This window comes from Lissotriton helveticus, chromosome 1_1 (assembly GCF_964261635.1).
Source record: "Lissotriton helveticus chromosome 1_1, aLisHel1.1, whole genome shotgun sequence".
In the NCBI taxonomy this organism is placed as follows: Eukaryota; Metazoa; Chordata; class Amphibia; order Caudata; family Salamandridae; genus Lissotriton; species Lissotriton helveticus.
In genome coordinates this window covers 1,645,680,307-1,645,692,611 of record NC_136057.1, presented here as the reverse complement: position 1 = coordinate 1,645,692,611, position 12,305 = coordinate 1,645,680,307, and the positions used below count along the sequence as shown (strand labels likewise).

Sequence of the window (12,305 nt, the reverse complement as noted above, 5' to 3'; positions counted from 1 at the left end):
TACTTCTAGTCTTTGCTGACAGAACAGGTTGGACCACTGGTGGAAAGTTGGTGCCGGTGAATACCGCATTAACACTGCCAAGTCTGGCAAACAAAGGCCGGTGACTCCAATGAACAATTCGCCTTTTCTTCTTTATCTTGGAGTGAAGATTGTATCACTGGAGGCGTTACGGAGATGGATACTGATCTTGTACAACTCGATTTCACAGGCAGATCTGCTGCAGTGAAGGCAAACTCCTGAATCTGCTCCACCCCTGCGAGCCTTCTCAGTTTACTTATTATCCATTTATGAACATAGCAGGCAAGAGTTCTCTCCCCTCTGCGCGGTATCCCTCCAGCCTGTTTGTTGTTGAACCAGACTTCATCCCCAGAGAAGGTACTGAGCAGTGGGTCACACCAAACATCAGCGATCTGTAGAGCTTTTATCAATAACATGGCACAGTGGCAAAGACCGGGTGGCGTGCCTCGGGTCAAAAGTCGCCATGATCTGCAGTAAAGTTGCAGAGTGACAGGGTTGTAAAAATCAGAAGGGATTCGTAAAAGTTGTTTGGGTCAGAGATAATCGCTTAAATGAATCTAAGCAACGTATGTTAGTTTCTCAGCTGGAGCGGAGAAAATCAGGGAAAAAATCTAAGATGGGGCACACAGTATTCTGGAAACCATCACCCAGAAGGGTTAATTCCGATCATGTTCCATGCCTCATATTTTACAAACAAGCACTTGAAATACTGATATACATTTATATTTTTTAAAAGATGTACATTCTTCATTCTTACATGTAGCATTGTGGCTGTATGAACTCACCTGTGACTGTTGGTGAGGAGGAGTTAGACCGTTGCATGCCGGGGTGTGGTTGAGGTGTAAAATCTCAAACTGTTGTAGAAGTCCAGAGGAGGTCTTCTATCACTACTTCAGCCGTGCCTGGTTTTCGGGCACCCATTCTTACCTCGGAACCACCTTGTCTTACAAATAGTCAGATGTCGTTTTTGAGAATGGCTCACCTTTTTTACTCTACTTTTCAAAAAGTTGGCTGGACCCCCAAAGAGGCCAGGCATGAATCATATTGTTGTACCAGAGATGGGGAGAGACATTTGACTTGAGTGTCGGTGACTGCAACACTAAGTGACTGGCTGGAAACCACGAGCTTAAGGAGGAAAAAGCTAGAAAATCCATTGCATGGCAAAAGTCCTGTGGGACAGCTGAATTGATGAGTTTGAGAGAAGCAGGTTATAGCCAATATTACCGAACATGGTATAGGCATGCAGTGCACTTGTTTAAGGTAGGAAGCCCTGGCCCAGGGTCTGATTCGGAACAAAATTAGGCACGGGCACCTAAAGAAAAAGTGATATTTGTGGATAATGACGTTTCATGAAACGCTGCTTAGTACCCGGAGTAATTTTAGGATAAATCCCTGATAAATATAGCTTTCTAAACTTGTGGGGTCAGTAGCTTTGGCTAAGACTAGACACACCAATATTCCACTGCAACTCTCTCACAGGTCTCCTCACCTAAAAAGGCTATGAGTCCGAGAACCATGTGCATCCTTCTTGTCTGGAGGCTTCTGTTCATCCTTAATGAACCAGAGGTCTTCCTCTTTAGGTTGTCACTCAGGAGCCTCTCTGCAAGTGATATCTTTGGAAATTGCATACAACGTCGTACTTTATGTGTTTTGTATTGAGGGTATAGATTAAATTTGATCTGGAAAAGATGCAGGAATTCACTCAATGCCTTTCTTTCGCTGTCTCTATACCTCCTTCTTACTTAATGTGTACACCTCTCGTTTTCCCGATCACTTTTTGCCCCTCACTCTTGTTCTTTTTTCTCTCTTATACTCTACTTATTTTCCTCTCCTTGCTGTCTCACATTCTACCTATGTGCTTGACTCAGTATCTCACATTTCCCTTCTCTCTTTTCCTATCTTTCTCTCTGTCTACAAATCCCCCTGTCACTCCCACTCCTGTCTCCCCAGTTGGGCTATTTCTTCAGTTATTTGTATATCTCTCCTTGAAGTTTAATTTAATTTCTGTCTTGCAAACGTTCCCTTTTTCTCCTGTCAGCCTCTTTCACGTCCCTCTGCCCCTTGAATATCTCTGTACTATACCTAATGTTATATTCTTATGTGTCCCAATTATTGCTTTGCTGCAGACATTAATGGAAAATCAGTTTAAACCAAAGGAGAATCCACAGGTGGAATTTCCTTTACCATTCCATCCCTCTGATGAAGAGAACTCCACTGCTGGATTGTAATCCATGTTTAGCTCTACCTCCTTGCCTAGAATAGCAGGATGTTGAACCAACACTGAGACTCAAACCTGGTTCCCAAATGCCATAGTTGGCAGCTCTGGTCATTACACCACACCTTCTACCACTTTCCGGTCTCCCTCATCTCCACTTTCGCTTTCTAGCTTTCTCTGTATCTTTAACAATTTCTGTCCTTCTCTCCACTGTCTTCCATTAATTCTTCTCCCTAATCTCTTCCTCCTGTCTCCCTCAATCTGTGTGCATCACTTGCACGCGTATCCTTTCTCCTCTACCTTTCCTTTCTTCCTCACTTGATTTTCTTTTCCTGTTTCCATATTTTTGTCATTCTTCTCTAGTCTGCTGTTTCACTTCCCCGTTTGTCTCTGTCCACATTGCTCTCATTTTGGCTCATAATGAACGTTTTTCATGGTAATGTTTAAAAAATATATATATATGTTTTATGTTGTCAGTTGTTTGCGTTATTTTTTTTTACTTTTCATTCAGTGTTGAACTGGAGCACCCCTCCCAGTTTTTAAGATGACACGGTGGTAGTGGTGCCTCGTCTGCCTGCTGCTGGAGACCAAGATAGAGCCTTCTAGATGGCCACCTCACATATGTTATGTTATGGAATCTTGTATAGCGCATGGCTACCCCAGCAACGGGCGTCCCAGCGCTTGCGGACATGCCTGAGGCTTGTATGACAGAAAGTGTGCTAAATGGACGTAATCTGTCTCCAGGCACAGCCCCCTTTCACCCCAACCCCAAGTAACATTATTTCTACACTTCCAGGGCCTCACTGTCAGGCTGAGAGACTAGGGACAGGAGGAAACCCACCACATGCTGTGCCTGCTCAGTTTGCGCCATTGTTCTACTGCGCAAGACAATGTGACAGCCATTTGCGGAATTTGGTTATAATGAGTTCCGATCTTCATTCTAAGGGTACACCAGCAGGGTCGGATTGGTAATGTGGTCACTCTGGCAATGCCTGTGGGGCCAGTGTCCAGTTCCAGCTGCGGGGTGCTTTTTTGAGCAGTCAGGGGGGCCGCTTTGGGTGGTTTCTGCGTTGCTCGGATGCCGTCAGCAGCCCAGTTGGTGCCCGAGTGGCTTTTTTAAACACCCCCCTTTAAAATAAAATTTCGCCGAAGCAGTGTTTTGCGGAAAGGCAATATGCAAATGTGGGACACTTTTTTTTGCGTGCCCAGGGCGATTTTTAATCCCAATCCAACCCTTTAGAAGCCTGTAAAGTCAAGTGCCAGCGGCTACGTCGGCTCAGGAAAATGTGATTTTATCTACAGCTGAAAAAAGCGTCCCACCAGGCAGCCTTTGTTTCAGGCCCCTCGATCAATGGCCGATTGCCCGCCCTGCCAGTCCAACGCTGACTTAACCTAATATACAGTGAAATGCATGGACTGTGTGTGTCGCTTAGAGCCCCGACGACCCTGATAATAACCAATCTGATTTACTTCTAGGACTGCTACATTTAGCAGATGAATTGGTGGTGCTGGGATACCTCCCCTTAGACAAAGGAAGCGTGTGGCTCAGAATTCGCTTCATGTCGGCAGGTCGTGTCCTGGGAGCCCGGGCTCCAAGCCGCCTGCCTGTTTCTTGGCTCGGACTACACCTGGCCTTGGCCCAGGAGAGTATGTGTACTGCCTTTAAGGAGTTGCACTGTTCCTGTTGGAAGGAACACCCACACATAAACGGGCTCTCTAGCTATTTAAGGGGGGGGGTCTAGGAATGTGGCACCAGTGCCCTCTCACGGTGGCCTCACACGGCACCAGCTAAGAGCTCACGGAGTTCATGGAAGATCTCCTCTTGGGAAGTTTCTGCTGCGACTGGTTGAGAGTTCCTTCCATAGGCTGCGAAGCAGAAAGTTGTAGACAGTTTGTTTTTTGCTTCTGAACTGGTCACAATTTTAACATATATATTTATTGCTATTTCTTTTTAATTTTGTGTAATATGTGTTTTTAGTGTGGCTTTTATGATTTTAATTAATCGAAATAAAGAGTTTTGACTGACTGGCTTCTGAACTGTGTGCGAGTCTGGTGTATTTGTAAATTATTTGCGTCTGACCAGTGAAATCTGAAGCCCCGAATGTATCTGCAAAATGTATGTTGTCAGCGGCTGAAGGGGATTGTAGGCATCACACTTGCTCCAGTCCCCTCCCCTCCCCAAGGCGTTTAACTTTGGTTTGACCACGGTGAAGAGACCTGAGTGGGTTAATACTGTGCCTGCTTCCATCACTGGGAGAAAGAATTCCGGGCATCAACACCCCCCCTTCCTCCGTTGCCTTCACAGACTACACCGATTTTACTTTTGGTGCTGTAACCCTCTTCTGTTGTGCTTCCATTGCGAGTTTTCTGACTATTGTTTTGCAAAACTTAATAAAAATAGTTCGAAAAAAGCCTCCCCACAGTGACTTAAAACTGGTCGGTCGGGAGAGGCTTCTGCTCTGAAAAGTCCAACACTAGTGAATGAATGTATTTCTGCAGTGACTACCGACAAGCGATAAATAACAAGTGATAGTTTCTGTAATAGACCCCTCTATGCGAAGGTGGAAATAAAACACCCAATAAGTGACTAACTACATGCTTACAACTGGTGGTGATTCCAGTTGCCTCTAATCTAGACCTAGTCGAGTAGGGCCGCATCCACGGGTGAAGAACCTCGAGGGAGGCCACAAAGCCAGCCACCAGATGAGGGCTCTAATCCTCTGTGAAGCCTGTCCCGGACCATCGAAGTATCGCTATGGGAACACTTTGCCATGAAAGGAAACATCGTATTAAGGTGTTGAAAGACTGGCATCAAGCACAGTCAAGCTCCAACTGACTCTCACAGAACCCCACAATCAGAACAGAGATGGAACATTTTAAGTTCCATGCAGCTTGTATGCCAAGTGGCATACAAGTAGCATACAACATAAGGAAAGCATGTTCTGCAATCCATTGTGCTTTGCACTCGTGGGTTCGTATCCCATCCTCGTCGCCATTAAATGTAAGAAGTTCTTTTCTTAAATGAAGATAAAAGCAGATCCAAAGTTTGCTGGTATGAAAAGATTTAATTTCTTACACAGGACCCACGACTAATCCAGTCAGTCACCAGATAGAAAATGAATGATGCACTTTAAACATTTCAGAATATAGAATACCATAAAATAATACATTATTTTAAAGAAGTATACATAAATAACCAGAAGCCCACTCTCTACACAGTCATACCCAAGCATATTTAAGTTTGCATTAGGTTAATAACTGTAACAAATATCCACAACCGCAAATGCGATGTTGTCGAAAATATTTAAGTAATAGAGCTCTCACAAGGGAATGTTACGCTTGTTTTCACAGGGCAGGCTGTAAACTGTCCCTTATAATGGTACTAACAAAACATTAAATCTTTGTATTCTAGCTCTCTGTCTGTGCTTTGTATTCCTGATGGCGTAGCACCTAATTCAAACACTCAGAGCTTCAAAAGGTCAAATGGAAAGTCCATGCATTGATTTAGTTTCCATTCTTTGCACCCAAAAGAATACTAATAAAATCTAATTGATTGATAAAACAGTGATTGGAACAAACTTATTTACAGCATGAGAAGTAACGCTGTAGTGGCATTGGTTTCTTTAAAACAGTCCCACAAGTTGATGCCTTGACCGCTTAAATCACCAAAAGGGCTCACAGTAATCGTGGTCGATGCATCTCTTGGATATTCTGTGCCCACCCCGCAGCTAGAGGTACTGTTACCAGTTCTTTCAGTGCGGGCCTTGGAGCCTCTGGAGTATTACTCATCACCCCCGTGCTATTGGCTGTTGGTTATATTACTCCACCTTCTATGGATTGGTTGCATTGCAGCGAACTAGAGACTGTTATCTCACCGGCTCATCGCATATTACATACTTTAGCTCATAGATGCATTGTGTACACAAACCAGCTTACTGTTAAAAATGGCAGCATTTGTCGCTGCTGTGCTTCTGCAACATGACGAAATAGTTATTTTTGGGGACTTGGTTGCAGCCATTAGGCTCACAGAGTGGGACAACAGGGAAGATTGACAAAAAAAAAAAGAAAACATAAATAAATTTATGGGGCGTCCCTGAAAACTCTGGAGTCTTAAGAGGTACGAGGCCCTATAGAAGTTCCGGTAACTCCTCTGCAGCAAACAATTACCCTGGGACAAGAACCGGTACTCTCCCATTAATAGCACTGCAGCAGTGCTGAGACTTGACGGCACGGTTCCTTCCGAGAGGAGTTCCTTGTAATATCTGCACGTTTAAAGCATTGGTTGTAGTAGAGGATGCACGTTTTTTTTAGGGATGCGGAAAGATTTTCTAAAGCGTCCACGATTCTCACAGAAGGGGCAGAGGTAGAATACTTCATTTCTGCCCATTACTGCCCCACAAACCGACTCTGCTCTGGTGCGGCGCGAACACCATCACAAACGGCTAAAACCTACAAAGGGCTTCGTTTTGTCAAACTCGTGTTACATTTGGCATCCGCGCAGGGGCATCTGACCCGGGTTTGGAGCGCATTGGACTGGTTTCTTATTCCATGTCGACTCTTTGTTGTAACTGCAGGGCTGGTTTCGCTGCTTCGAGAGTTAGGAATGTGTGGCATGCGTCCGCCGGAAGGAACGAGACGGTGGCCCTCGCGCTGCTGCAGGAAGCTGGGCGAGTTCATTATCGAACAAGGGAGGGGTTTCTGGATTGGCCGCTTCTCAAGATGAATTCTGGCCTAAAGAGCGGTGGCGTCTGCCCGGGCGGGCCTTGGTGTATCATTCACAAAAATACTCGCGCCTAACAAGGAAATATTGGCAGCATACGTTTATTTGGATCTATAAATTAAGTGTTGTCGACGCGCACTTCACAATAGAAGGACAATGGCAGGCCTGTGTGGTTGAATGTGGGACCTCGGTGAACGCAATTCCAGAACCTTCCAAAGAAGAGTGGTTGTAGGTTTCTAGTATAGGACCGGAAATGATCGGATCCATTTGTCTGATCCATAGTGTAAAATTCACAGACATTCTGATATTGTTTTGCACCACATGACAGAAAACCACCAACTCAATGCGTACAAATTATCTTTTTATTCTCCTTATCTCCCTAAGGTAGATTCATGTTGATGTCATGTGGGGAGACGCTCACACATGGAGCGCTATTGCATGGCTTCTTTTTATCTTATTACATATTTTACATAGGCTTCATGTTTTGTTACAAACTGAATTTTTTCCCAGGACTTGATGCAACATCGGGCATCCAAAGATATAAGGTCATTGAGTTGTTTTTTGCAGCACGAAGAGCACAGTAGAAACAAGCTTTGACAAGCCAATATGTCGCACCTATGCAAGAGCTGTTGGCTATGACAATTTATTTTACTTATGTTGTACATCAGCTATTAACAATGGGTACAGCATGTAGCATAAAACAACCAGAAGATATCACATTGCCAATTACTGTAGCTCAACTGTTGCACATTCTTCCCAGCACGCAGGCACACATTTCACTTATTTGCGTTCCATAATGGGTATCCCACTTCCTGCACATGGTTGTATATTTATTCATTACGTCCCTTGTTCAAGCAAGAGTACATGGATACCCTCCCCGCACTTCTCCAACAGTCAATGTTAGTCCGTTTACCCTACTAACCCAATTCTTCCCTTCCTGTATTAACAGACCACATGGCTTAACGTTTAATAAAAAAAATAATGCTCTATGATTCAGCCAGCGCCAACCACAAGGGGCAGTGATACTTTTTCCTAGTATAGGATAATTCTTTACCTTCACAAACAAAAATGTTTTCAGGAACAAATGACAACAACACCTTGTCAGCAAACGTAAATCAGCAAGAAAAAAATACACCTTTTTGCCTCAATCTTTTTTCAGGGGGGCAGAAAATGTGAGCCAAAGACTGAGGCTGCCAGGCAAAACACAAATTAAGCAATAATAAAAATAAATGATAGCCCACCTTCATAAATAGGTACAAGGCCTGCAATATACTTAAAGTGGACGGAAGTTGTCAAGAACAAGATAATAATAATGGCATGGCTGCATTGTCTGAAACCCCCAAATACATAAAAAGTATTCAGGGAAAAAAATACGCGTGTTTAATTATCTTACCTCCGAGCTGAAGTTCGCCATGTTGTCTCCCGCATAAAGAGAGCACCAAAAAAGGCCATGCAAAGCAGGAAGCTCTCCTCCATATGCATTTTTCTAGTATCTTGAAACCGCATGGTATGACTGTTGGACACTTTTTTTCTGGCTAGATGAGAGGTGGCAAGCAAGAAAGGGGGAGGAGGTGGGTTTGGGGGTGGCCAGGGCAAGCAAGAATGGGCGGACCAGACAAGCAGCAATGCCGGAGGGGGAGAGAGGAAGGGGGTGCAAGTTAAAGGGAAAGAAGCACCTCTGAACTCGAAGAGGAAGTGAAGGTATCACTCGCTCGCCAAAGAAATGAGCGACGATGAAGCTGACCAGTGATAAGCAATGGGCAGGCTCTAAGCCCCCCTGTAAGTAAACAACATTTATTTCAGAGACCGCGTATGTGCTGCCTCAAGTGAGACCAAAGGTATAGTGCAGGTGGAGGGGCCAAACTATTAAAAGCGTGAAGGGGCCCACCAAACATACCGAAGGGTATAAAACAACCAACAATGACCCCCAAGCATTGAGGGGTGCAAGGGTGAAGGAGTGTGTTTTAAAGCGGCAAGAATGTGTCCCGCATATGGGAAAACAGCCATACCACACAGGGCTACTGCCACGCAGGTAAATACCATGGAGATAAGTATTTGTACCTTTACCATGCAGTACTTTACCACACAGGTAAGTATTTCTTTTTAAATAACATTTTTTTTATGTTATCTAAAAAAAAAAGTGAAGTGAGGATTCAGGGGTGGGTAGAAGTTAAGGAAGGTACGGGTGATACATAACCCTTTTGAAAACCCTGCCAGTTCGATGCGGAGTAAAACATCCTCTAAATTATAATAGACGTAACCAACAAATAAGTAATTAGGAGACAGTGGGAAACGTTCATTCAGAAAAACATGCTGTACAACAACAGTCTTAAATAAAGGGTGTATGTTTACAGCTTCATCATCAATTAAAGCAGCAGGTGGCCAGAATGTATGTTTCGCACATTAACATGCCACAAAGTTTTGTTATTGCTAGTTGTTCGCTTTCAGATTTGGAAAATAAAGGGGAGGTGAGCTTTAACTTTGATGGTTTCAAGTTGTCTTGCAAACAAAAAGTACCACAGTCTGAGTGCAAGCAGCGTGAAAGAACACTGATAAAGAAATCAGTGAATACGTGCTCCATGCCTCTGGTAAGAAAACAAACACTTGGAGACAAAGTGAAGCCCAAGTGATGCTGACACGCACCAATGAAAATAAAGATTTGAGTGACGATGAGGCCAACAAATGATAATTAAATGGGTGGGCTAAAAGCTCCTTTTTAGACTTTTTTTTTTTAGGTCTTGCATAGCAACGCAGCGCATGTGCTGCACGCCTTGGCAAGTTCTATTGTCGTCGATTTTTGTTTGGAAGTGGGACAGGAGATGTGCACGTGTTGGACAGGGGATGTGCACCTGTACGGCTCCTGGCAGCGTTTATGCAGAACACGCGCATGGCGTGCTTTCACTTTCTTTACTCCCTGCTTCTACTTACTGCAATTCTACGCATGCGCAATATTCTCTGGATCAGCGGCTGTAATTTAGCCGCATGTCTCACAATTTTCAGGCAGTATGCTGCTCAGTTACAAATGTGTGTCTAAATATTAGCTGCTTAAAGTACTGAAAAGGGAATTTCTAGTAATTTTTCATGTATGCCTGTCCATGATTCTGACGCGTGGTCTGTTTGACACCGTGATAAGCGCACAGCTATGTGCCAATTCTTTCGTCCACACCTGCAAGGGATGTCGTGTGCCAGATTAATTGGTGCAGAGAGCCCCTGTGTGCCGAGCACATATTAAGAGCACTAACACAACAAAGGCTATCACTCTGCCTGCTGATGCAGCTTCCCAAACATGCTTTGTTCAGGTGACATTCGTATTTTTCATTAAGCAAGCTGGTTTTCCGCTAAAGTCACTGCTCACCAGTGTTCTATAGTCCGTGGCGATGAACGTGGCCATAAACCAGGTGACAGGATGCCTGCAGGGCCTGTGCGCACAATCAAGAGGACATCAAGGTGTGTCAATATTATACATACCACCAAATTACATTGTTTTCAAGATGTTCATCCATGTTACAATTAAAAAGGGTTCCCTTTTACTATGTTATGCGATTTTCCCTACTATTGAATTTCAGGTATCATTGCATTTTTCTTCACCTGCTAGGTTGTAGCAAATCGGTTTGCACTTCTGGTGAATGACGCACTGAAATGAAGTCCCTTTGACCCTTGTCAAAAGCTGCCGCAACTACGGCTTGCTCAGGGGATGCCTCCCGCTTCTGGGGCCGCCCCAGCTGGTAGCTAGCAAAGGCCCCACGCTTTTGCAATGCAATAGGTTTCGCATTTACTTAAGTTTTAGAAATTGGCATTGTAAATGACAATGACTTTTATTTATGTTTTTGTTTTTAAAATGTAATTAAAAGGCATTGTCATTTACAATGCCGATAGCTTAAACTCGTGTAAACGCTAGACCTATTGCATTGCAAATGCTCGTTTTTCTTTTTAAAAGAAGCAACAGATAGTCGTAAGCAACAGCATATGCGTGGCAAGACCTGTGCATGTGCTGTCTCAGGTACGACCTAAAAAACTAGGGCTCTCCTGTACTAGAGTGTAGTACCCCCTTAAATGCAATTCAGATCCACACAAAGGAATCAGTAATGCTACAGAGTTGTGACCCCTCCCTGACAATGTTGCAGCCTTTGATGTGTAAACAGCACTTTACTGCACATGAAGAATATCGCATAAAATAACACATTCCCACACATGGAGGTCTTGTTCCTGAATAACAGAACTTGTTGTCTAACTCATTAGTTATAATTTTATAGACCTCTGGAGGAAGAAAGGCTGGGTGGCCCTGCCAGGATTCCATCACGTGACTGCAGGGTCAAACAAGTACTTAGTTTGTAAAAGAATAAGTGCTGGGCCCAATTTTTTCTCAAAAGCCTGCTGACAAATGTCAGGGTGTCTGCATATGTATGTTGTATAGACTTGATTTCGTCTCATGCCTGTTTCTTCCACCAGTATATTCTCCCTTCCGCTTTATCTCACTCTTGCAGCTTTTTTCATCCCCTCTTTGTCACTGTATTTCTGTTTATTCTCTTCCTCCCCGTCGTCGCCTTAGCTGCCTCTCTCCCTCTTGTTCTAGATCAAAGTCTGATGAAGTTCCGGTCCCTCAAAACAAGAATGCCGGTGGGCCTCACCGGCTCCCACAAACTCAGATTAAGCACAGGGTCAAATATAGATTCTTGAAGTGTCTGCATTAAGCACTTGAGTCATCAGACTTGGCTTTTGGGGGCTTTGCCACTCGTCCTACTTGCAGGTATCAGGGTTTGAAATGTATTCTGTAGTACCATGTGTAGTTGGGCAGGGGCTGCCTCCACTGATATAGAATTGGAAGAAGTGGTGCGTTGATAGGACCATTTAGTTAAGTAGTATATGCAGGTCACTGGTATTTTGAAAGCACATAATTAAACATGGATGTTGGGGGGAAGCAGAAGTGATGTGAAGGAGTGGTGGTTGGTGTTTAATCATTTTGAGGACAAGTCTTTGGGTTAATAACCTTTTTTAGTATCCTTTGATGCTCTTATGGTTTTGAGGCTTGTCTGTCGAAGAGGTGAAAGGGTAGTACCATCCAGAAAACAATAAGGTTGGAAGTGACTTGGCCCTGAATCCATTCTTTCTGTGCTCTTAGATAGGGACTACTGTTTGCTTCTGCCACCCTGAAGCCTTGGATTCAACTCTGGATAATCACCAGAATTCAATCTGGTCCCCTCAGAGGAAGATTCTGTAGACCGGGGAAAAGCCTATTGGCGGGTGGGTGCCAAGAGTTCTGTCGCACAGCGACGACTGAAGCAAGGCGAGGTGTGTTAAAAGTGAGGGAAGCAGCAAACCAGAAGGTATCCAGGAAAAACAATCCCTGAAGAC

The 12,305-nt window shown here is 44.1% G+C and overlaps 1 protein-coding gene and 1 long non-coding RNA gene across 3 annotated transcripts in view; one reads left to right on the top strand and one right to left on the bottom strand.

The window, feature by feature from the left end:
- Positions 1-2,984, bottom strand: part of LOC144829538 (uncharacterized) — a 401,983-nt gene extending 398,999 nt beyond the window's left edge. Inside the window, exon 1 of the long non-coding RNA XR_013610699.1 lies at positions 804-2,984. This is a non-coding gene — a long non-coding RNA (uncharacterized LOC144829538). The remainder of the gene's footprint in view (positions 1-803) is intronic.
- The window catches only part of CDK4 (cyclin dependent kinase 4), a 304,146-nt gene that overhangs the window by 95,323 nt on the left and 196,518 nt on the right, over positions 1-12,305 (top strand). The window lies entirely within an intron of this gene.